The sequence below is a fragment of the Felis catus genome, chromosome E1, assembly GCF_018350175.1.
Source record: "Felis catus isolate Fca126 chromosome E1, F.catus_Fca126_mat1.0, whole genome shotgun sequence".
Classification (NCBI taxonomy): domain Eukaryota; kingdom Metazoa; phylum Chordata; class Mammalia; order Carnivora; family Felidae; genus Felis; species Felis catus.
The window spans coordinates 57571149-57596844 of NC_058381.1; positions in this window are offsets into that span (position 1 = coordinate 57571149).

The window sequence follows — 25696 nt, forward strand, 5'->3', positions numbered from 1 at the left end:
CGGCCCACATTCCACGTCCAGCCTGATTTTGAAATGCCAGACAAACCGCCCAAGACTGAACGGGGCTCTGCTGAGTGTGTTAAAAGTACATTCTGATCCTTCTAAGTCCGTAGCTGTGTTCTATTCAGATCCATGAGGACCGCAGGCACCTGTGACCCAGATTGTCCCAAGCTCCCCTTCCTCACCTTGTCGTTGCCTGTTGCCTCTTCTTTGCCACCAGCCCCCAGGTCAGACCTCCTTCCTTCTCCCCTCTGGCGCTCGAGCCTGATATTCCAAGACACCCTTTGCTTCCAGCCCAAGCTCATGCTTTGCTGAGGGCCCAGCCCCAGCCTGGAGACGCTGACCCCGGACATAACTCTGGCGCTGTCCTCACTCTGGAACCTTGTTTCATCCTGGCAGTGTAGTACAGCAGGGACAGCGGTCACTTGGCTTCCCCCAAAACAACGCAAATATTGTCAGAATCATGCCATGTTTGTGCTATAAGGAGCCGGGGCGTCTTCCGAAAACTCCCCTTCTGTTTACCAATGGGGAAAGGGTAGTGTGTTCAGATTGGGTGGTGCAGGCCTTGAAAGAGCTCCCCCCAAGGCAGAACAAAGAGGCAGAAGTTTATTGAGTACACCGCAAAGGAGCAGGGGGCAGGACAGCAGAGGAGAGACCCTCAGCCAGGAGGCGGTGGTGAGGGGACTATAGTCACAGGACTGCGGAGTGAGGGAGCATGGGGAGATATGGAATTCTCCCTTACTTGGTAACCTTACGAACTGTGCCTGGTTGTAACTGGTCGATTATGGCCGATGGCTCTTTGGAGGTGGGTCGCCTAACAAGCCTGTTCGTGTCAGCTCAGCGGTTGGTGGTGGCCGTGGGCTCAAGGGAGAATTGCCCAAGCCTGTTGCCTAAAAGCAACCTTTACAGAAGGGACTTAAGGGGCACAGAGGGAACAACTTACCTTAGCATACGTCTTCCACACGGGCAGGTGGGAGTTCAGGGGTCCCCGAGACCACCCGCAGGCTCCGTGATTCACCCCGAAGGGCTCCCAGAGCTCAGCAAAGCCGTATACTCCCAAGAGGACGGTCCATTACAGCAGAAGGACACAGCTGGAGATCAGCAGAGGGAAGAGGTGCATGGGGCCAGGGCTGGGTCCACAGAGACCAGGCATGAGCTTCCGGGTGTCGTCTCCCCGTGGGGCTGTGAGGACCGGGCTCGGTTCTCCCAGAACGATGCGCGACAGCACACACAGAGTGCTGCCACCAGGGACGCGCGCCTGAGCCTCGGTGCCGGAGTTGTTATCGCGTCTCCGTCAGGACTGCCCGCCCACGAGGCTGACCTCAGTCTGCAGCCCCTGCAGGGTCCCGCAGGTACCGCGCAAACCCAAGGCCCCTGCGTAAACGCGCTGTGCTCAGAGGTGACCTCCCAGAAGCCGGGGGCAAGGGCCAAGCCTCTCCCTGGGCAGAGCTAACCCTTTGGGTCGCAGAAGGGATCCCACGGCCCTGCTTGTGGAACCTCCCCGAACATACCAGAGCCTCTAGGCACACAGCAGGCACTTAATAATAAATGCTTAGTGAACTGAAGTCGTGTTTTCTCTGGCCCAATCAAACACGACGGTTTTCACTTCCCTCAGGGCCTACACAGATCACGGCTCCGGCAGCTCACTGGAGTCAGGAGGAAGGCAAAATGTCCCCGAGTAGCCAAAATCGGTGTCCTATGGCCCCATTCTTATCAGCCAGAGCCTGGGCCTCACTCACGGTCTGCTCACTGTATCTCCTTCCTCAAAGAGCTTGAACACCGACAGTCTGGGTTTACAACCCCTAGCACATTATAAGCAGCAAGCTGGGGGGCGGGGGGGGGGGCAGGGAGAAAGCCAGGACAGGGGCAGACAGGAGGGAGGAGGGAGTCAGAATAAAAAACAAAAACGAAACACAGGGGCGCCTGGGTGGCGCAGTCGGTTAAGCATCCGACATCAGCCAGGTCACGATCTCGCGGTCCGTGAGTTCGAGCCCCGCGTCGGGCTCTGGGCTGATGGCTCGGAGCCTGGAGCCTGTTTCCGATTCTGTGTCTCCCTCTCTCTCTGCCCCTCCCCTGTTCATGCTCTGTCTCTCTCTGTCCCAAAAATAAATAAACGTTGAAAAAGAAATTAAAAAAAAAAAAAGAAACACAAAAAACACTCGGGAAACCAAATATCACGAGTCGGGAAACCAAATATTACAACTTGCTTAGGGGCAGACAGCTCTTGTCACTGTAGCCGCCATGGGCGTGACCATAAGCTACCCGAGGGCCGTGATTCACGGCCAGGGGCAGAGTCCTGAAGTATCACGAAAAGGGTCAGTGTGATTTATCGCTGGAGGAGGCGAGAAGGCAGGCCGTGCAGTTTCGGGAGATGGTGGCCGTTGGTGGAAAATTCTCTGGCCTGGAGAAACCAGCTCCCCACCAGTGCGGGTTGTGTGTTCCGTGCTCTGAGACTCCTGCCCCTCCTCTTTCTACCCGCACACGGCACTGAGACTGGACACGAGGCCTCTGGACGCGTGGCTCGCAAGCCCCGAATCCACTTCTGTCTACAAGGCTTCCCCTCCCAGGGCCAGGCCGGGCAGGAACGGTGAAGATCATTTCTGCACCTTCAGACCTCGGGGAAGCTTGCGGTGGGTGGGGGCGGGAGGCACTAAAAGCAGATTCCTCGAATCACAAAACTGGCCGGAGTATGCAAATGTCCTGGAAACCTCTGGAGGCCACAGCCCTGGAGCCGCGGAGGTTAATGGGCCTGGGTAGACACTCAGGAGTGAATTCACCTCCCAGGGGGAGGAACAGAACGTTCTCCCATCACTTTGAAGGTCTGGGGCTCTGATTCTCAAAAACAGACCCAGGGTTCTTGGGGACGAGCCAGGCCTGAGCCCAGAACAAGGACTGGCCGGAGAAACCGAGTCTGATGGGCCCCTCACTCCGTCTGGGAGTGTGAGGCCGTCTTCCCGTCTGAGCCTCATCCCTGACCTGGCGTCCCTCTGCTTCTCACCTCCAGCCAAGCTTTCTCTCTCTCTGCAAGCACCCGCCCCGCGGTTCAGGCCTGGATCCAAACGGCCTTGAGTCTAGCCTGGCCTCGTGCCCCCCGACTCTGTCCACACGGCTCCCCGACACGCGGGTCGAGATCATTCCCGCCTGTGTGTTCCTAGCCGAACCCTCCCTGGCGAGTTCCCATTCACCTTCCCATCTGGTCCTACCCTCCCTCCCTCGCACAGACCAGTGAGAGAATCTACAGCACCGATCGCCAGGAAAGGGCCACACGGCAGCACCTCACGTGTGACTTCAGGGGGGTCTCGGGTGTCCCCACGGATCATCCGCCAGTCCCTGGAGCTCTGCGGACCCAACTCCAGGCCGAGATCTTGAATCCAAAGGCCCTCTCTCAAATGGGTGCCCTTGAGGCCAACCGTTGGCCTGGGGTGCTATTTGCAAGGCTGGTTCTTTGGGGAGGAAAGCATCTAAGGGCCGGTGCCTGCACTTGGCCGGACCACCCCGAGCAGTGAGCAGCTCTTACTTAGGGTCGTGGGGGTCGGGCTATAATGCCACCTTCATGGCTCGCTTGCCTGCTGTGCACAAAGTGCTCTTTGTTAGTTTTTCGTAAGGGTGTGTATATATTAGCTCCCTTTCTGCCTTCCAGCACAGCCAGGGAAACCCAGTATTCTTGTCACCTTTTAGCTGTGACTGTAATACTACGTTCGAAGGGTAACAGGCAGTTTTGCAAGGTAATTGTAGACACACGACCTCCTCCCAACCTCCCGACAGCCCCGTGAAACAAGTAGGTAACAGCTCGTATCTCCAGCGGTAACACGGGTCGTTTATTACTCGTATGGAGTCCCCTGGTCGTGACACAGCCATCCCCGCTGCCCCTCCAAGGACCCTGTCCGTCTCCTCAGCTCCCCACGGGCCCTCTGCCCCTCTTCCTCTGCCCTCGACCTGCCACCTCGGGGCACTTGCTGGCCATCCCTGCCCCCCACCCTGCAGATTAGACCTTTGACTTTTCCGTACTCTGTGTTCAGCCATTTCCTGTTGGTAAGGGCCCCTGGTGGGAGTTTTGACGCCGTGGAACTTGACAAAGGGCGGGCGTCCATCACCGGCCGCCATCGTTCCCTCTGTCCCTCCCTCTTGCCCGGGCTGGTGCAGGTCAAGGCCCTGGGGCTCTCCCTGTTCTCAGAGGGAAGTACCGTCTCCCAGAGCAGCTCCCAGAGAAGGGCGGGGGGGGGGGGGCAGCGCACAGGGAAACGGGGGTGGGGGGGGTGTCCTGCGGGTCCCCAGGCAGAAAGCGCCTGTCTGGGAGGCGGTGGGAGTCAGGAGCAGGAGTTTAACCATGATGAGCCCTGGAACTCATTTTCTCCCGGATGAGCCTCCTTCAGAGCCTCCTTATAAATGCCAGTCAAACCTTATGATTTTCGTCTTTCATTATTCAGCGAGGGGAAGGCAGATTAAAAATACATGACGGCATCTTCCAGGTCGGATGGCTCGGCGTGGCAAGGGTGTTTATCGAGGGCCCTTGTTCCTGCTGTGATGTCTGCGATATGACGCCCGGCTCCCCTCCCTCGCAGCACCCCCCCCCTCCACAGCCCCCCGCCCGCCGCGAGCCGGCCGGGCCCAGGCCTCATTGGGCATCTGCCGTCTGGGAAACGCGAACAGGGCTCTTGCCAGAAAAGGCAAGGCCTTTGTGCTTTATTGAAAGAGACAGGATTTATTTTCATTTTCCTTTGCCTCCTGTGCTTTGAGGTTCCCTAAAGCCAGGGGATTCCGGAATAAGCAAAGAAACCAGATCCCCCATAAGAGTGGCTTTCTGGCTAATTGCCTGGGTGAGGATTAACTTCAAATCGTCTCCTGCTTTGAAATCTGCCTTCTCATTAGGCTTTGCTGATCCTCAGGTAGGACAGCTCCCACCCACCCCCGTTTCACGTTAAGGACGTTTCTAGGAATCTCACCCTTTCTTCGGGGCCGGATGGAGGGCCGTGGCGGCTCTGTTCCCGTCCCGGGCTCACCTGTGCCCCCAGCCCCCTGCTTAGGCCTCCCTGACCAGCAGACCAGTCTCTGCTTCCCCGGAAGGCGCCGGGGCGTGCATGAGGCAGGCGGTGGCTGGAGCAGGTGTGGGGGCCTCTGGAGCAGGGCTGTGCACCACAGGGCGTTGGAACCGGCCGCACAGACTTACAAGAGCCAGTTCCCTGTTTGGTGACATCGCACAGGTAATGGTGGGAGCGTTGACACCAGCAAACCGCAAACACCACCTTCGGAGAGCTGGCTCTTCCGTGTTCGCGGCTACACCCCTCCCCCGCCCCCCCCCCACCATAGGACCCATGCACCTGCCAGGCACTTCCGTACAGAAGCAGAGACTAAGCAGGTGAGCTGGAACCAGGAAGAACCAAAGAGTGCGTCTGCTTTCCTGGGTAACAGAGCTGGAACTTCGAGGCTCCTGTCCGGTGAGCAGGCTTCTCCGTTTACCCGAACCGATGGGACTGGGGGCTCTCGAGTAAGGCTATATTTGCAGAGGCCCCCGTGGGGGTGAGTCAGAGAGCGGTGAGGCACCCGTCTTTCCCTCAACTGCAGGCTTTGGTCTGGTGTCCGTTCCCCACGAACAGGGGGTGTCTGGGCCCAGGGTTTGGGAGCGGTGAGCAGGGGGTAGGATGGGGCACCTCTGACAGACGGCGGAGGTCCCACCCGAGGGAGGACGCGGGAACTGAGCAGTTTGGTCTCGCCCACGCTGGGCAGCCTGGGAGGGCCCAGCAGCGGAGATCAGGACACGCCCAGAGACTGGAACAGAACAGCAGCCAACTAGGGAAGCAGCACCCGGGAGGGCAAAGGCGTCGGGCTCTCTCTGCCCGCTCTGGCCACGGTGACCGGTGCACTGTCCCAGAGCAGGGACTCGCCAGCCACTTCCTGGACACAGCTGGCTGCTGGGTGCCGGCCCAGATGAGAGACGTTCCCCGGTTCGTTCTAATTAAATGGAGGTTCTGGCCCGGCTCCCAGGAGGGCACAGCCCGGCAAAGTGATGACGTCTCTAACCTCGCCTGCCTGTCCCCCTTTCAAATTAAAGGAGTTCTAAAGTCCAATTGCGGCGGGGAACCCGTTGTTTCTTTAAACCAGAGAATCTGACTCTGCTCAAGGGTTATTTGCAATTGCCTCCAGCCTCCCCTGAGCTAAAAAATTATATGCTTTCTCTCTTTGCTAAATTACCATATCCTCAGATTGGTGCTGAGGGGGTCCCCGCCGGAAAACCAAAGTGTCAACCCTTTTTGCAAACTCTGAGCCTGTAATTGGTTTGGAAATACCAAGTGAATATCTAAAAAGGCTTCAAGGGGATTAATGTCAAATAACACGTCCCCTTGATGGCGTGGGGAGCTGTCGTGTGGGCATAGGTGGTGGCAGGTTGTTAATTTCAGCCCGCGGTGCAGAAACATCATTAGGATTCAGATTTGGGAACCCCGCGTCCCGAGCCCCAAACCAGCCTGCAGGGCTGAAGGGTGCTGTGGGTCTCTTCCTGCTATACCCTCCCCCTTCCTCTCCCTTCCTCCGGACAGGCTGGAACAGCGCCAGGGCCGGCCACACCTGCACCTGCCCCTGAGCGGCCTGGGCTGCAGCGTCCTCTGCCCAAAGAGTGTCTGAACGGTGTCTGTGACCAATCTGAAGACCAGTTTCTCCTCCTCTCCCACCTTGAACGGGGTCCGAGCATCCTGGGAAAGAACGGGTACTGGCACCTTGGCCAACTCATCGACTATTCCCGCCCCCCTCCCATCATCCAAGCAAAGACCTAGAGTACCCTAGATTCTTCCTAACTGCCTCGTTCTGAGACACCCCATGATCCCGCAGGCTGGGTGCTCTGTTTCCCTGTGCAAAGTAATAAATCCAATTTGTCCAACCACGGGCGCACTCCCGGTGGTCTTCGCGGGAAGCCCCTGACCCTGGCCACGTTCCAAGTGTTCAGTAGCCGCACGCGGCCAGCGGCTACCATATTGGACTGGCCGGACGTAGAACAGTTCCATCATTGTGGAAAGTTCTATTGGGCAGCACTGTTCTACGTGACCTGATTCCCCAATTTTGGCTGTGCTGTTAACCAGCTGTGTGAATGTGGGCACATCGCACAACCCCCCCTGAGCTTTGGTTTCCTCGTCTGTAAAAAGGCAGTAACATTCGTTGCCGTAGGAGTCCATGAGATATCACTCGGTAGGTACCCGACATCGGGCCCCGTGTGGTGCTTAAAAAAATATGCCCACAGAAGGGCGCCTGGGGGGCTCAGTCAATGAAGCAGCCAACTCTTGATTTCGGCTCAGGTCATGATCTCACAGATCGCGAGTTCGAGCCTCTCATCGGGATCCGTGCACTGACCGTGCGGAGTCTGCTTGGGAGTCTCTCTCTCTGCCTCTCTCTCTCTGCCCCTGCCCCTTCCCTGCTTGATCCCCCCTCTCTCAAAATAAATAAATAAACTTAAAAAAAAATATGTCCGCAGAGGCTTTGACTTTTTTTTCCCTTCTAGAGAAGCGTGAAAAAAAAGCGACTCTTCTCTCAAACGTACCTGAACTTAGGGACTCGTTTCTTTCTAATGGCTAGAATGTGGCCGACGTAACCGTGTGTCGCTCACAGACCCAGGTCATGACGGGATGGTGGCCTCTTCCTCGCCCCCCTCTTGGATCCCTCCAAGAGCCATGTGGTGAGGGCAGCGGGCGGCCTTACGGAGAGGCCTGCGTGCCAAGACGCTGAGGCCTCGCCCAACAGCTGTGTGAGCAAGCAACCTAGGGGTTCCTTCTGCCCCAGTGAGACCTTGAGTTACTGCGGCCGCGGCCGACAGCTTGACCACAACCTCCCACGAGGCCCCCGGGGCCACGACGGCCCAACTAAGCCGCTTTCAGATTTCTGAACTTGAGAAACTCATAGAACAAATGCTCGTTATCGTGAGCCACCAGGTTTCAAGGTCATTTGTTACGAAGCAGCCCTTGGGTCCAGCCCACCGCGGAGGCCCCTTCCAGCCCCAGAGGGCTTTTCCGGCAGGACTGGAGGGTCACCCTGTGTCCACACTTCAGCCCCGAATGCGCGGCAGGCCGCCCAGGGGGCTGAGGGTGGTTTCTGATTTTACAAGGAGGGGAGTCACCAAGTGGGAACAGGAAGCGGAGGTCCAGGAATCCCGCTCTTTGGTGCCAGCCCTTCCTCAGCTCTGCCCTCCCGGAACCTCACCTGTCCCAGCCTGGGCCTCAGGCCTCATCACCTTGGTGGCCTCCCTGCTTCCTGGGAGGCAGGCAGATGGGTGATTGGAGACTGAACGCCACCCCCTCCCCCACCCTCCCACCGCCACCACTCAGGGACCTCAAGGGCTCAGAACCAGCAGACGTCCCAGACCCCCGGCCTGCACCGCTCGGTGAGGACCCCAGAGAGAGCAAGAGGGCGCGTCCAAGGGCAAGAAGACGAGATGGGGTCAGCACGGCCCCCTGCCACATGTTCCTTGGGGAGTCGTGGTGCGTAAGTCCCAGACCGGAGTGTGCACGGCCCGGGTCCTCCCTCCGAGTCCCACGGCCAGGGAGGGAGGGTGATGTCACCAGCGAGCACTTAACGAACGGGCCTGAAATGCCCCCAAGCCTGGCTCCCAGACCTCCCCGCGCCCGGGAGGGAGTGAGGAGAGGAAAACCCAGGACCCGGGCAAACGAATCAATTGAAGGTTGAACTCAGCACTCAGAGGAAGAGGCGGGTCCTCCCGGGTGAGCGCACAGTCTAGAAGCGGCCACCGTATTCCTCCAGGCCCCTCACGTCAGCGCCGGGTGGCTATGCAAAGCAGGGGGCCCCTCTCTTTCGAGTGCCTGAGAGTAAACCGTCTACACCCGGGTTAACAATATATATTTATGAGATGTCGCCAGCTGCTCCCACACTTCACATGTGTTTGTTAATGAGACGTGACCCGGGGGTCAGGTTATTATGTAAATAACTCTGAGGAGGGGGGTGGAGGCGGCGTCCCGCCACCCCCCAAGAGTATGCAGCTTTCGGGAGGCCCTAATGAGTGCTGGGTCTTGTCACTCGTCCCGTGCTCAGGCCTCAGTTTACCGATCAGAGGGCTGGAAAGGACGGGTCTTTCCCTGTGTGGGCTCAAATGGGCCACTCCTCCCCCCATGCCCACATGACCAGAGAAAATTCGAATTCTCCTGCCTCCTCCCTGCCCACGGCACCTGCTCCTGGAGCCCCCGCAGACAGGACCTCCCGGCGGTTTGCCGTCTGTGGTGTGGAGACCACAAACCACCCCCACCGACCAGGCCCTGAACCAGCCTCGCGCCCCTGGTTCGGAAACCAGAAACCGTCAGCCTCGGCCTCCCTAGCAAAGGAGAAAAGGGTTAGCCAAGGAGCCTCCCAGAGTCCCGAGTGGGAGGCTGATCACAGACTGGCGGACAGAGGTGAGCAGGGGAACCCGGGAATGCTCCCAGCCCCCACGGGACGCTGGGCCCGGGGGTGCACTGCGGGCCCCCGACACCCACAGCCCTCCCCGCGCAGCCGGCCTCTTTGCAGGACGGCCCTGCAGCCAGCAGCCGCGGAGCGACGCCAGGCCATCGGGGGACGCCAACTGTGTGCACCTGCCCGGAGACGCAGGAGCTGGGCGTCCAGGAGCAGCGGGGAGGGTGGGCCGGCGGGCCCGCGGAAGGTTCCCGGCTCCTCCTGGGGGGCTGGTACTTTTCCAGTCTTCAGGCCGGAGGCAGCCGGTCCTGAGCATGGTGAACACGGCCTGTCCAAAGCTCACGCGGGCTCCGAGGGGCACAGTGCCACCACCGGGGTGTCTCTACAAGATCCCGCATCTCCCTGGACTTCCCTGGGTAAATAAAAGCTGAATAGAAATCATGTGCCCGCGCCACTCTCCGGCTGTGTCTTTGACTAGAGGGGGCACGCCAAAGTGGTTGATTAAAAATAAATAATCTTCGGCCGTTCTAGGTCCTCCAAACGGAAAGGCAGGGCTCCCCTCCTTCGGCACCAGCCGAGATGAAGCAGCCCGGCCCGTGGGAGCTCCTGGGGGCCGGTGTGAGCTGGTTAGGGCTGCTTTTATGGCCGATCTATGATTTACACCCGCACGCAGGCACGTAGCAGAGGGAGACGTTTTTAACCGTTAATTGTCACGCATATACGGCCCTTGAGTGTCGGAGAAATGTCTCTTCCGAGGAAGGCGGGTGTGCCAGTCTTTTCTGTCGGGAGCAGGGAGGGTGGGAAGCAGGACACAGGGTGGACAAGGGGACAGGGGCACAGACGAGCCCAGCTTGGCCTCCCTCTGTCCCTTCTTGGTCGTGGTGACGAGTGCCAACGCTGGCGGCCGCCTCTGTTGCCCACCTCCCCCACTGCACCCTCCTCGAACAGGAAGACCCGTCTACTTCTCTCTCCAAAGCCGAGGGGCGACACCTTCCGTGCAAGCTGGCCTCAGAGCAGGTGCACGGCTTGCTCGCCGACGGATGGGAGGCACCCCAAGGAAGCAGCTTCCTCCGTACGAGCATGTTATGTCATCGTGACAACGCGATGATGCAATGACACTAACGGCCGACGTGGGTGGCTCCCTTACCGCACCAAGCGCTTGCCATGCAATGCCCCCATTTAGCCCTGGCAGTCGTCCCCGAGGCAGGCTCTGAGGGTGCGGCCACCGGAGCCTTGAGGAGGCAAGGGGAACAGAGATGAAAGGCTCTGCCTGGAACCCTACCGCCAACGGGCGGGAGAAGGGCTTTCGGAGTCCCGCCTGTGCCTGGCACGAAGCCAGCCGGAAATTCCAAGAAAGGAGGAATGGTCCCCCCGGCCGAGGGTTCCCCGTGCATCCCACAGACACCCCAGAAACGCTCCTTGAACGAGATGTCCGGCGCGCGCTCGGCACACAGGCGACGTCGGCTTGAATCTTGCTTTCAAGTTCCGGCTGATGCGTTCTCTACTGCCTTGTCTCTCGTTCGTGAGCGGGTCTGTTCCTTCCCGACAACAAGCCGTGTGAGCCGGGACAGGTCCCCTCACCTTCTAGGTCGCACGCAGCCTCTCTGTCCGTAAGACAGAGGGGTCGGATGATGCGGAGGGAAGAAGGCAGACACACGAGGCCACGTACCGTTTGAGTCCGTGGATATGACGTGGCCAGAACAGGCCAGTCCACTGGGACAGAATGCTGATGAGTGTTGGCAGGGCTGGGGAGGGGGAAGGGAGAGTCACTAATGAGGATATGGCAGGTCTCCCTTTGGGATGACGGAAGTGCTTGCAAACTAGCAGAGGTGATGGTTGTACCACGTTGGGAATGCGCTAAATGTCACTGAATGGTATACTCTAAAATGGTTAGTTTGGGGGCACCTGGGTGGCTCAGTCGGCTGAGCCGCCGACCCGACTTGGGCTCAGGTCACGATCTCGCGGTTCGTGAGTTCGAGCCCCACGTCGGGCTCTGTGCTGACAGCTCGGAGCCTGGAACCTGTTTCGGATTCCGTGTCTCCCTCTCTCTCTGCCCCTCCCCTGCTCATGCTCTGTCTCCCTCTCGCTCTCAAAACGAAATAAACATTTAAAAAACATTTTTTTAATGTTTAGTTTGGTGTTATGTGAATTTTATTTCCATTAAGAAAAGAGAAGGGGATTTGGGTGGGATGCCATCACCCCTCCTCCCCCCCCCTCCCAGGGATAATGTGCTATTGTTCTATGTGGTCCCATCACCGCCTCCTCCCCCCCAGACACCTCTACAAACCACGGTGACACCCTATTGGAACAGCTCGGTTCATCATAGCACGTCGATTACTGGCAAAGTCAGAAACCCCACGACTCAAGGTAAAGGTGGTTCAGGAAGAGGGCACTCTCCAGCACATCAGAGTAGGGTGACAACAGTGATGGGGCCACCTCCATAGATGGCGACCTGATGCGTGCTGGCTGGGCTGAGAGGTGGGTGGCCAGGACCTGCGTTCGGGGGGTGCGGGTGGGGGTAACTCATTCTGTGCAGCTGGAGGGACAGGGGCCTCAGGCAGGGGACAGGGACAAGGGACAAGGCCACAGCAGACATTCAGACTGGCCAGAGCCTGGGGAGGCAGATCGGAAACACCCCAAATATTCTGGTTCTCCCTATCACACCCTGGGGTGCTCTGGAAAAGCATGACATTTTCCTTAAAAGGTGAGGGCTCCATCCCGAGGTTTCCCTAATTCCCCTCAATGACCCATTCGCGTATTCGGGAAACGATTGTTGGGTCTACATTTATACAGTGTCATGTGTCCGGGGACCTTTTTTGGGGAACGCGTGGTAATTTTCTCCTGGGACCCAGACCTTCGGGTGCAAGGAATGTTCTCCACCAAGCCCCGATTTCCCTTTAAAACCATTCAGTAGATGTGTGTGTGGGCGGGGGGGTATGGTCTGTGCTTCTAGAGTGGGGAAGGGAGCCCACTCACCCCCTGGGAAGGTTAGGGGCCTGCCCGGACCGGAGGCTCCTCTCCATGGGCAAACCCAGAGGTAAGGTGGCCCTCGCTCTGCCCACCTCCCAGGGGCGATGCCCCCCTGCGGTGTCCCCCACACCTGCCCCCACCTGGCTGCAGAGGGGGCTGCACTGTGGGCTTTGAAGCGTCCGTTGTCCTTTTCTGCCATGATGCCAATGACACACGCAGTGGTAAGGAGTTTTGACCTTACGGAAGAGCACGGAGAACAACGTTAAGACCCGCTCCCGGCTCACCCTTGAGCACTTTGGGGGGCATCTTTACACACAGATGCCGGGCCGGCTTCATCGGTTTTGAACCCTGCGTTTCCACTTTGCACTGGGCGCCTACATGAGGGAGCCAGTCCCGGGTACGGGTCGCTAAGAGCAGACTCGAGGTCATACGGTGTTCATACTGTTTCAATGGGTCGTCTGTTACCGTGGACTGAATGTCGCGTCCTCCGTGGGAACCGAAGCCTCAGCGCGATGGTGCCGGGAGGCAGGGCCTTTGGGAGGTGAGAGGTCACGAGGGTGGGGCCTTCGTCAGTGGGGTTTGTGCTCTTGTAAAAATGACTCTGCCTTGTGAAGACACAGCGAGAAGACAGAGGACGGCCGTCTGTGAGCCAGGAAGGGAGACGGACACCCAGCCCGAAAGCACCTTAATCTTGGACTTCAAGGCTCCAGAACCGTGAGAAACAAATTTCTGTAGCTCACGGCCACGCTGTCTGTGGCACCTCGTGATGGCAGCCCGAACAGACTAAGACGTCTGTGCATGTATTTAAAACAGAACTTCTTGAGTGATACACATATGGTTGAAAAACAATCAAAAGGTATTGAAAATCTACCCCAGGGCAGTGTGGGTATCTGGCATAGGGCACGCAAGTGGGTGAATGAATGAATGAATGAATGAATCATTCACTGCAGGGGGAGGGCGGGTGGTGGTCTGTGAGATCATCAAGGCCCAGGTTTCTCAAACTGTGTTCCGGGAGCTCAGGGTGGGTGTCGGGTGGGGTGGGAGCTGGGTGTGCTGCGGGGGTCGTGGTGGGGGGAGGTGCCAGTCTCCCCATCAGGACAGCTGCGAGTCTATTGTACGGAGTGGCGTTTCGAGCAAGATCTGATTTGATTAAAAGGTTCCACTGCAGACAAACAACCACAACAGGCTCATGGGCCAGCCTAGGCTTTTGTAAATAAAGTTTTATTGGAACGCGTCACTCCCGTTCATGCCCAGACGGCCCACGGCTGCTCTCACCATGCCAGCCGAGGAGAGAGGTCGCCACAGAGAATTTCTGGCTGCCAAAGCCTGAGCTATTTTACTACCTGCCTCTTGACAGAAGAAGTTTGTACAACCCCTGAGCTAGTCTAATCCTCTCATTCTGTAGGTGAGCAGGCTGTGCCCCAGAGAAGGGTTCAAAGTCACCAATTAAGGTAACAGGGGACCTGGGAGTAAAACTAGTCCGGGGAGCTCCTATGCGTAGAGACTTCCAGTCGCCACCTTCCTCCACTCCCCCTCCCCCGACCGTGGCTTTTTTTCTTTTTGTTTTTTTAGTGTTTCTTTACGTTGAGGGAGAGCGCGTGAGCAGGGGAGGGGCAGAAAGAGAGGGACAGAGAATCTACACTGCGCAGAGCCCAACGCGAGCCTCGAACTCACAAACTGCGAGACCACGACCTGAGCTTGAATCAAGAGCCGGACGCTTGATGCACTGAGCCACCCAGGCGCCCCTGGACCTGTTTTCTACGTGTTTGAAAAAAGTCTACAAGTTTGCAACTCCGGTTCATTGTATCCTCCGTGGCGAGCCGAGGCAAGAACAGGGTGCCGTCTTCCACGGGTCTGAGGAAGGTGCAGGAGAGAGGAAGGGGTGAGGTTGGACGACTGGTAAATCATCAGCCAGCCTTCCCGCCTTCCAGTTCGCACGGAAACAGCCGCTGCCTCTGGGGCTCGGCCATCGGACCTGCGGGCCCCTCAGGAAACACAGGCGAACAGGGGCTCAAGCACCACAACTAACAAGCAGAGTGTGGATTTGCTGACGATGAAGAAACTTCCCGAGAAGTAAAACGACACCAAGAAGGAACCCACGTTTGCCCAACGACACAGACGATCAGCGTAGGTGGAATGCGTAAGAGCATCAACACCAGCTGGGCACGACAATTACATGTGCAAAGGGAACCTGTCAGCAAAGAATGGAAAACGGATAAAAGCTCTGCCGTGGTTTTAAGGAGGGCCGTGGGTTTCCAAAGTCCACGGGTGTTTGTGCGCTGACGCCTGGGCAGACCGTGAGAAGCGGTGGGGTGTCCTGATGGCTCTGTCCCAGCGGGCGAGCAAATAGCTCGGCTTCGGGAAAAGCGGTGTGAACAGAGGGACCTGTGTGGTTTGGGATCAGTTACAAAACCTCTCGCAGCATCGCTTTGCTCCTTGGTAGTGTACGTTTACCTCAAAGTGTGGGTTGGGGGGGGGGCGCGAGGAATTGTCTTGGGCATCTGGCTGGAAGGAACGGAAAACTCCAGGTTAAAGGGGGTGCTCTTACCAGCAATGATCACGATAGGAAGCTTTTTCTAACCCACCGTGAGGGAGCACGTCTTCCCGCCGCCCATCCGTTGCTGACATCGACCACCTTCCATTACTGGCGGGGCTCCCTGCCTGCGGGGACATATCCTGCACCAAAGGGAAACCACCCTGGTCCCCTCAGTGCTGTGCTGAGAGATTAGAAAGATGCCCCTCAGCTTTTCCGCTGAGTCCACATTGGCCTTGGGAGGGGGCCTCTGCCTCTTTCCAAGGCTATTCCCTCCTCCAGAAATGCCTTTCCCACCTCCTGTCTGGCCAAAAGCAGCACAAACTTCAAAACCCAGCACAGATGTCGTCTGCCCTGTGAGGTCTTCTTTGCTGCCCGCCATCAGGGGGATGGACTGGACTCTTTGCCCCATGGCCACCCACCTGCTGCATATAGGCCCTGTGCATCACAACTGTGGGGGTAAGAATGCAGGCCCTGTGAAGACAGGGATCCTTGTTTACCATCATTATCACCATGCAACCCAGGACAGCCTTGACACATGACCAGTGCCCAGTAAATGTGGGATGGGTAGATGGGTGGATGGGTGGATGGATGGATGGATGAATGGTGGATAAAGTGGTGGATGGATGGGTAGATGGATGGATGGGCAGATGGATGGGTGGATAGGTGAATGGATGAATGAATGGATGGATGGATGGATGAAATGATGGATGGATGAATGAAGTGATGAATGGATGGATGGATGGATGGATGGATGGATGGAATGATGGATGGGTGAATGAAGTGATGGATGGACAGATGGATGAAGTGATGGATGGATGGATGGATGGAGTGTTGGATGGATGAAGTGATAGATGGATGGATGGATGGATGGATGAAGTGTTGGATGGATGGAGTGATGGATGGATGGATGGATGGATGGATGGATGGATAGATGGATGAATGAAGTGTTGGATGGATGGAGAAAGGGATGGATGGAGTGATGGATGGATGGATGGGTGGGTGGATGGATGGGCTGGTGGATGGGTGGGTAGATGGATGGGTGGATGGATGGGCGGGTGGATGGATGGGCAGATGGATGGGTGGATAGGTGAATGGATGGGTGGGTGGGTGGATGGATGGATGGATGGATGGATGGAGTGCTGGATAGGTTGGTGGATAGAGTGATGGATGGGTGGGGTGATAATGGATGGGTAGGTGGATGGATGGGTGGGTGACAGCACCCAGTAGAGAGAGTTAGTTCCTAGCTTTGGCAGCCCAGTGTTAGGAAATTGGAGTAGGTCATCCCAACCCAAGGTAGCCCAGAGAACATTCGGGGGCCTCTCCCTCCAAGCCTCTCTGTCCCATGCAATCATCTCCACTCCCCTGGAGACCACGAGTGATGACTTAGCAACAGCCCAGAGGAAGCATGTCTCTTCAGGCTACAACTTTCAGAATTTCCTCCTGTCATCAGAGCCTACAAACAAAACGGTAGCTACGCCCGGCAACCTCAAACGATCAAAGGCAGAAAGAGAAAAGCGAAAGCAGATTACCCTGGAAGAAGCATGGCCTGTGAAATTAAAAGCAGAAAGACTGGAGCCTGCACCCCCCGCCCCCCGCCCCCCGCCCCCACAACCACCCACCAGCCACTGGACTTTCAGAGCAGGGGTTGTGGACCGCTAGGCTGAGGAAGGAGAAGCCAGCCCACAAAAGGCTTTGTTTGGCCCACGCTGTGCTTTTTCATTTTAAAATCTGGTGCCGACATCTAAAATCAAATGTTAGCACCTAAACATCTAGTTCATGTGTCCGGCTCCTCTAGAGAAACCAGAGACTTCAGGCTGCCCCCGTGACAGCAATTATCTGGAGCTGAGCAGTGGCCGCCTGTGGACGGTGGCACCGACTCCAGGCCCGCCGACCCGCGCCTGCCTGGACCCCGGGGGTGAGCGGGACCGTGCAGCGTTTCTGTTCACGCAGGACTCTGCTTCCCCCAAAGAGCACGATCCCCAAAAGGTCCGGGTTTGGGAGGACTCATCCTGGCCTTTCACAGGTTGGAGCCACCACGATCGCTCTTCCTTCTGGCTCTCCCATCCACGCATCTGAATTTTCCGGGCCACCCCAGACCGGGCTCAGCATGCTAATTCCAGAATCGCTGTGATTTGTCCAAAAACAGGAGGCCCCTGGGAGCGACCGGGGTTCCTCCCAGAACTCTTCTCAGCCTCCAGTGTCGGCTGATGTTGAGTCAAGGGCCATAGGGGGGCCGAGTTGTGCCTCTTGTCTTTTAGGAACAGAAGGGAAGCCGAGGGGGCCTCGTCTAGACGCTACCCACCCCAGCAGGCGGACTGAGGTCTCCGTTGTCCCTCCAACACTCGGCTACCTTCCCTGCAGGTCAACAGCCACCAACCTGGGACTCTGTCGGTGGAAGGCAGATTGCCAGGCAGAGGGGGATAGAGAGACCAGGAGGGCTATTTGCACACGGATAATGCGGTGGGGTTTGTGTGCCGGGAGGAGTGCCGGCGAGGGCTGTTTGTTCTGGGAATGGTTAATCCTTGTTCAAATTTATATCCTGAATCTTTAATGCAACTGTGTCAGTGAAGCGTTGGCCGCATCGCTCCGTACAGCTGGGCCCGACTTGCCGGGTATTTGACACGCTCGAGGGCTGAAGGGCACCGGGGTGTATTGTGATCCCCACCCCGCGCACTCACACTTCCAGGAACCCCTGGCACCTCCAGCTTCCAGGAAGGCTGGCTCAGGGAGAGGAACGGAGCACAGCTGTGCACGGCCGCATTTTGTCACGGGCGATGCTGACCAGGCTCTGTCTCCCATGCACGGGGGTAAAGAAACCGTGCTGTTATACGGCTCTGGGCGGGAACCTTGTCTGGTTCGGTTTACAAATATTTCCTTCTTTTTAAGTAAGTTCTGGTAGGGGCGCCTGGGAGGCTCAGGCGGTTGAGCGCCCGACTTCGGCTCAGGTCATGATCTCACGGTTCGTGGGTTCGAGCCCCGCGTCGGGCTCTGTGCTGACGGCTCGGAGCCTGGAGCTGCTTCGGATTCTGTGTCTCTCTCTCTCTCTCTCTGCCCCTCCCCTGCCCGTGCTCTCTCTCTCTCTCTCTCTCTCTCTGTCTCAAAAATAAATCAACATTAGCAGCCTGGAGGAGAAGAGTGAGCTCCGTGCAGAGGCGGGAGAAACGGAGGAAAAAGGCGGGCATAGAAAGAGGCCCAGAAAGAACCTTCACGGGCCCCATTCCCACCCCAGTGTGTTCTGGTAAGTGTTTAACCAGCTCTCCGGGGAGGGGGGGGATCCCTCATTTGTGGCGTTTGTCAATTCTCATGGTGTAAATGCTCCCACTTTGGCCCAGGCCAAGCCGCCGATGGGAAGTCACGAACCTGTGCAAGAAAGCTCCAGCACGTCACCAAGACAGCTTGTGTGCTACTCTGCGTTTTTACTCTCTGTGCTGAGCCGCAAACACAAAACACAGGACACGTGGAAGGAAAAGGCAGGGTCTTTAACCAGAGGAGGCACAAACAAAGGGCCAACATCTACGTCTGCTCCCGAAAAGGCGAGAGAGCCGGCCAGAGGCCAGCGCGAAAGGCGAAAGTACCTGGGAGCCCCTAGACATCCCAGCCCAAGGCAGCAGGGCCGAGGGGACCTTGCAGAGCCCGGCCAAGGCTGCTCGCGTCCCCGGGGCGCGGGTGCAGATGAACCCAAGGCAGAGGGATCCGCTCCGGGAGGAGGAATCCCAAGCTGGTTCCAGGCCGGAACGATGGCCGAGGCTCAGGTTCCTCGTGCGTATAACGGGGTGATTGTTCCACCCCCTCCAGAGGGCTGTCACGGGAACCGCATGAGTTTATGCACTGAAGGCTTGGCACGGCGCCTCACGCACAGGACGTGTGCACTCAACTGTCACCTGATGATAAGGACGCGTGGGACGTGCAGGGACAGCGGCCGGGGGCGGGGGGAGGGCGGTTAACTGGAAAGGAAAGCGTGGCTCCGGTGGATGAGACGTGTCTGTAAGTAACCCCACCACCCAGTCCGGAGAAGCGGGAGAGAGACCTCCAGCCATGGGCATCATCAGCTCCGTGCTTGGAGAGTTCAACCATTCCCGCCCGCCGCCCAGAAGGGCAGGGAGGGAATCAGGGATCTTTCCGGAACCTGCAAATTGGGGGGGGGGGGGGGACAGGACATCTGAGACTCTCAGGCCCACAGCACGGGTGGGAAGGGACAAGGACAGCTAGAGTAACCAAACGAAAGAACAAAAACATGAGCAGGGAGAACAGCACCGGTTTTCGGCCGGTAGCCCAGAACGGGGGCTGCAGCCCTGGGCGAGTCCTGACCACTCACTGGACCACACGTTCCCAGCCTGAGGGCCTCGGAAAACAGCAGTGTTCGTTAGATTAACAGGCGTCCACCCAAGGGGGTCCTGTGGTGACACCAGCCTGCCTCCTGGTACAGCTTCGCCCCTGGCTGCCCCAGCTTGCCGAGTCCCAGACGAGTGACAGGGCTACTTGGACTGCTAGTTCTTACTAGAGCCTTAAGGGCTGCTAGCGAATTCATGTATTAATTCACTTCCCAGCTCTTACTCTCACATTTTAAGCATTGTCTCTCCAAGGCCTTGCCAGGAAGAACGAGGAACAGGCAAGGTCAGTGGTCATATTGTCCACTCAGGAGGCTGATGCTCCCCCCACCTTTCCTCCCTTTTCTGGGACTGAGGAGTCCCTGGGAAATCAGGTCCATGATCGAGTTGGCAGTGTGGGGAGAGTTTGTAGCAGGGGGATCGGAGCTGGAGGCAGAGGAGCGCATGGTGACCGCCAGGCTCGCGAAGCTGGACGACGCTGGGCTGGCCAGAATCATCATGAACACAGCACGGGGGGTCCCCAGGTCGGTGGGCGGGTGTCCTCTCACTCCCCGGAGACTAGGCAGCGGTTCTGGGGGTTCTTAGCTCTTTGATGGCCTTTCCTGGCCTGACCCTCATCTGTCCGCTCACTGCGGGCCCCAAACAGAGGCCCGGGGAGATCTCTTTCTTGCCCTCGACGCAGACCCCGAAGGGCTGAGGACAGCGCTCCCGCCTCGTGTCTTCAGATGATCCAAGGAGAGAGGGCCCTCCTCCAGCCCATCCGGGGCCCCGCGGCCTCCAGACCTGCCACCAGCTCTCAGCTTCCTCATCCCGCAGAGACCGGCCTTCAGCAAGTGTAGAATTAGCCCGCCCAGGCATCTTGTTAACATGATTCAGTGCTAAATGATCTGATTAAATGGGGCTTCCTATGGCCCAGCTGGAGGTGATAAGCTCCAGCAAGGAATTTGTTTTACCTCAAACTGGGATGTTTAACCCCAGGAAGAAAAAAACAAAAAAACACATCCCTGTTCTTCCCTTCATCTCTCTGGTGCATGATGATGGGCTGAGCGGACGGGCCGTTTGCAGGGACGGTTTAGATGGGGCCAGATTCTGTGTCGGGAAATAGCATCTCCTGTGGCCACTTGAGAGACAGTAAAATGTAAGGGAGGCAGGGGCTGAGGCTCTTTCCTTGTGCGGGGGGCTTGGGGGGGGGGTCGCTTCCAGCGTCAGGCACACAGGTAGCAGTAAGGGACCAGCCTGTCTCAGCCATGCACACACAAACCCCCACCGTGCTCCCTAGGGAGGCGTTGACCACAAGTCAGTCCTGGTCCACAGGCCAGCCTATGTCTACGCCGTCTCTGCTGTCCCAGAGATGTGCCAGAGTGTTCCGTGTTTGGGGGGCAACAGAGGGGGCCTCGAGATCGAGGATTTTGTCCCTCGCCACGGGATCTGGGTTTGACTCTGGCCCTGCTATTTACTAGCTGTGTGGCCTTGGGCACGTGACTTGATCTCTCTGAGCCCTAGGGTCCCGGTCTGTAATCATACAACCTTCCTCACCATGTGATTCTGAGAATTGAACGAGACGCCCAGCACAGAGGTTGGCATTCGGCAGGGCTCAGGAGACAGGAAAGATGCAGGAAGTTATTACACTGTATGTTAACTAACTAGAATTTAAATAAAAACGTTTTAAAAAAAAGGGGAGGGGGGGAGTGCAAAAGAGAAGTCGTTCTGGGTGGTCTCCCTGCCTGTGACCCAGCCGCCCCGTCCCAACACGTACACTGGGGACACCTTGCGCATGGAGATCTGGAGACAGACACAAAAATATTTATAGCGACTTCTGGCAAAACACCGGGAGGAGGGGCCAAATGTGCCCTGGCAGAAGAACGGATAAATAAATAGCTATATATTAGCCAGGGGAGGATCAAATAGCTTTAACAACGCGTGGACTCCCGCCACGTACACGATCTGAGCGATTCCCTTGCAAGAGAATATTGAACACGGAGTTTACCTAAACCAAGATCCCGACCAAAGCATGCAACATGCAGTCTATCTTTTTTAAGAAAACCAGAAAGAATAAATGAATAAATGAATGAGTGAATGGATGAATGAATGAATAAAGGAGGGGGACGCCTGGGTGGCTCAGTCGGTTAAGCATCTGACTTCGGCTCGGGTCACGGTCTCACATTTGGTGAGTTCGAGCCCCGCGTGAGGCTCTGTGCTGACAGCTCAGGCCGTGGAGCCTGCTTCGGATTCTGTGTCTCCCTCTCTCTCTCCCTTTCCCCTGCTTGTATTCTCTCCCTCTCTCCCTCTCTCTCTCTCTCAAGAATAAACATTTAAAAAAAAGGACAAAGGGAAAAAAATGAATTTCACAGTGCTGATGAATGTGTTTCTAAGGATAAAGCTCTTTGCAAAGGCCAGGGATGATAAACACAGAATTCGGGGCTGCCCCTGGAGGAAGAGGGGGCAGGGGAGTCCGGGGTGGGTTGGCTATGCTCTCGCTCTGCAGTTCTGGGGCTTTGCAGGTGCTTGTTCCATTGTATGCTCACCACCCACACGTATGTGACCCAGACTCTTTTCCATGTCTTAAGATGATTTTTGTTAAGGGGCGCCTGGGAGGCTCAGTCAGGTAAGCATCCAAATCTCGGTTTCGGTTCGGGTCACGATCTTGCAGTTTACAAGTCTGAGCCCCTCGTCGGGCTCTGCGCTGGCAGCGTGGAGCCTACTCGGGATTCTCTCTCTCCCTCTCTCTCCCCGTCTCTCCCTCTCTCTCTCTCAAAATAAATAAATAACACTCGTAAGAAGTCTTAAAAAGATGATTTTTGTTAAGATAAGGGGCAAAGACCTTTTGGAAAGCACTCCTGGCTGGCAGATGAGGGGACGGGGAAGGAGCGCACAAAGCACGGCCACTTTGGGAAGCAGTTCGGTGACTTCTTAAAAGTGTAATATACACTTGCTGGGTGACCTGGCGATTCCAGTCCCCGGCATTTACCCAAGAGAAAGGACCACATATGTTCATACAGAGACTCATAGGCCAACAGTATGGCAGCTTTACTCATCGCAGCCCCAAATTGGAACCAGCCCAGCTGTCCGTCAACAGGTGGAGGGGAAAAACAGACTGAGGTCTCTCCGTTCAGGGGGATCCTACCCAGCAATAAAAAGGCACGAGCCGCGAACACGCAAGCAATGGCCGACGGATGGATGGCCAACCCGTTACGCTCAGTGAACATAGCCGGACTCGAGGGGCTGCATACTGTAAGTTTCCGTTTACAGAAGATTCTAGAAAAGGCGAGCTGTGAAAGGAGAGATGGCAGGGTGGTGTTGTCGGGGTGTCTGGGGGATGGGGGAGGGAGTAGAGTCCTTTTATCTGGATCCTGAGCCCAGGATGATCCTGGCTGACACTCGAGCCCATCCTAATCTGTCCCAGGTGTCCTCGGCTTTGCTCCACCAGGAGACCGCAGGGCTTTTCCTTCCAGCTGGAGCTACCCGTCTACCTGATGTAGCCCCCACGCCCACACTCCTCCTCCCGGGTCCTCCAGGAGACGTCACTACCCAGCCCCCAACCCCCAGCCCACCTGGCCGCAGGTGCATCTGCAGTCCCCACAGACAGCAGCCTTGAGTCCAAGCCTGCTTAGACCTCAGACCCCTTCCCTACCTCGGAATGTCCATCTGTCTCCCTGTGACTCACCCCCACCCTGTGCCCGGGGGCACAGAGTCCCGCCTAGTGCTTGTAAGACCTCTCAGGGGCCACAGACTGGTCGTTCAAGGGCAGCCCTCTGCTGGGCTCCTGCCACCTGACCGCACCTGTCTCTGTCTCCTAGTAGAGCCCTCCAGAGGCTGCCTGTGCCCATCCTTACCTCCCCCACAGCTTCCTACCAGGACGTCCTGACCCCACCCCCACCCCAGCGGGGAGCCTGGCCCCAGCCTGGCATCAACCCGTCCTCGCCCCCCTCTCCCTCTGCTGCAGCAAGGTCTGCTCCAACCACCGTGTCTCGTAATCCTCCTGGCCTTGCCCTCAGGCCTCCTGTGACCTGTGGACCCCGCACCCTTCCCCAGACTGGCCCTTCTCTGGCATCCGGGCTTGTACGGAAGGGTCTGGAGTCAGATGCACAGACCTCAGAGCCTGCCCACGTCACCCGTGAGCTCTTGGAGCTCGGTTTCCAAGCTTGGAAAACAGGAGCGAGGACGGATGCCCCAAGAGCCATCACAAAGAGCACCCTGCTGAGGTTATTTTGATGTCCGGGTGGCAGGCGCGCCCCAGGCCCCCACACCAGAACGCGCGTGGCCCCAGGGCGCTGCCGCTGGCCTCACCTCTTCCTGTACAAAGTCACGGTCTGGCTCATCCAGTGCCGCCGGGGCCGCCCGGGTATCTGCGGGGCCAGGGGTCACCTGGGTGGTGGGGGAGGAAGCAGGCCTCTGCGAGAGGTTTGGGGGCCTCACAAGGCTGGGGTGGGGGCTGCGTAAGCACACTCTGCTGTCTGTGAAGCACACACTGGCTGTAGCTCCGCCCCCCCCCTTTGCTGCCCGGAACAGCACGTCGCGATGGGTGAGGCTTTAACGAAAGCAGTCAGGCATCTGTAACAGTGGCTATCTCCCAAATTAGGAGATATTTAGCAATTATTCCCGGGGAATGTGCCCCGGGTAGGTGAATCCCTGTTTGTAACAACTGTGGGGCGGGGGAGGGGGTCTTTGCACCTGAGAGGGAGTTTCCCAGCATCCTCTAGGCTATGATGGTCAATGACAGGGCATTCGTTCCCTGGAGACCGGGAGGCGGCTTCTGCCTGGGCTTTCTTCCCAGGCGAGCAAAGGTTTGGTGACCCTTGGGCCCTGGCCAGGTGGTAGAGCACCAGAAGGTACCAGAGAGGGCACCTTTGGGCTCAGAACCCAGAGATCCGGGTGCGAGTCCTGCCTTTACAACACGTGCTGGCTCTGGGACGTTTTAGCAAGTCCCTGCCTCTCTGCCCCATCGGGGTCTGTGAAATGGAATGAAGACATCACAGGTTCCTGGGAAGAAGAGAAGACAAGAGATGAGGTAAAAGGAGCAAATACTTTGTAATCTCTCAGGCTCCAGACCCGTGAAACACGGCCATAACGTGATCGTACCGGCACATTCCAGAACATTCCTATTTACAGTCCAGCCCCTTCCCTGGTGCAGGGCTTTTGCACATTAGCATCGATCGTCTGGGCTGCCAACACTGAGGATGGCCGGGTGTTCAAAAACGAACAAATAGGCCTCCCAGGAACTCCAAGCAAAGGTCGGCACTGTGGTTCTGGCCGTCCGTGGCCAAGAGGGTGCAATCCTGGCCAAGTCATTAACCACGTGGGCCTCCGGCTTCCTCGCTGGAAACACGGCGATCGTAATCACCGGCCAGTTTACAGTCCAGAGAAGGCGGAAGGATGGAATGTGGTAGGACCAGGGCACCATGAGCCTAAAACTTACCAGCATTTCACACGGAAAGGTCCCAGGACAGAGTCTGGCCCCCGGCAGCCACCAGCCCCAGGCCCCTCCGTCCCTAAGCGGCCAGGAGATCATCTGGACAGACAGCTGCACTTTCCCAAGATCCCGCAGCCCTGTGTGTTCATGTGCTTAAGACCCAGGCCTCTTATCTTCCGGGGCTTGTATCAACGTCCACACTTTGGCTGTTATTATCGCTGGCAATTTTTTCTCTAAAATTTATTAAAGATATACCATAGGCCAGGCACTATTCTAGGCACCCCTCAGCCATCGTCATATCGATTCCTCGCAGTAGCCCTACAAAATCCATTGTTTATTGTAACCGATGTTGTTGTTTTTCCTATTTAACAGATGAGGAAATAGGCACAGAGAGGTTGAGAGATCTCTCCAAGGCCACACAGCTCTATGGCCCCAGGTCTGTGTCCCCACAGAGCATGTGGCTCTGACCATTGCACCACACTGCCTCCTACCCCGCAAACCCTCGTGGCCACTCTGACGGCTCGGCACATCCGGCCACCCTGGCTGGAGGGGGGCGGGACACCGGATACGTCGGGGGGGGGAGGGGGGTCACTGCTGATCTAGCCTCTCCAGAGTTCAGGATCTGCCCTTCCTCCCCTGCCTCTTTGCCATCCGCCCTGCCACCCCGGCTCCATTTTCCTGCCACTACACAGCCACGTCGCCCTGGCATCTGCCCCTCCTCTCTCGAGGTCCTGTTTCCACGAGAAGGGTGCAAAGGGGCCAACTCTGGCTGGTGACAGGAATGCGTTATCGCCACCTCTCAGATCACTTCTCTGTCCACCGGGGGGTCCTAAGCCCCTATGCTGCACCAGGCGCCGTTCTGGGAGCCCGAGGTATAGCCGGAAAGAAGCTGGTGGGGCCCACCTTCAGGGAGCTGGTGTTCCGGAAGGGTGCTCGGTCCCCCACGGCCCGAGGCAGACCCTGGCTGTCCGTGGCTGCCAGACACGCGGTCCAAGAGACAGGACGGAGGGAGAGCCGGGACCCGGCGGTGCCCACCTGCCCCTCCAGCAGGACCAGGGCGCAGGAGAGGGT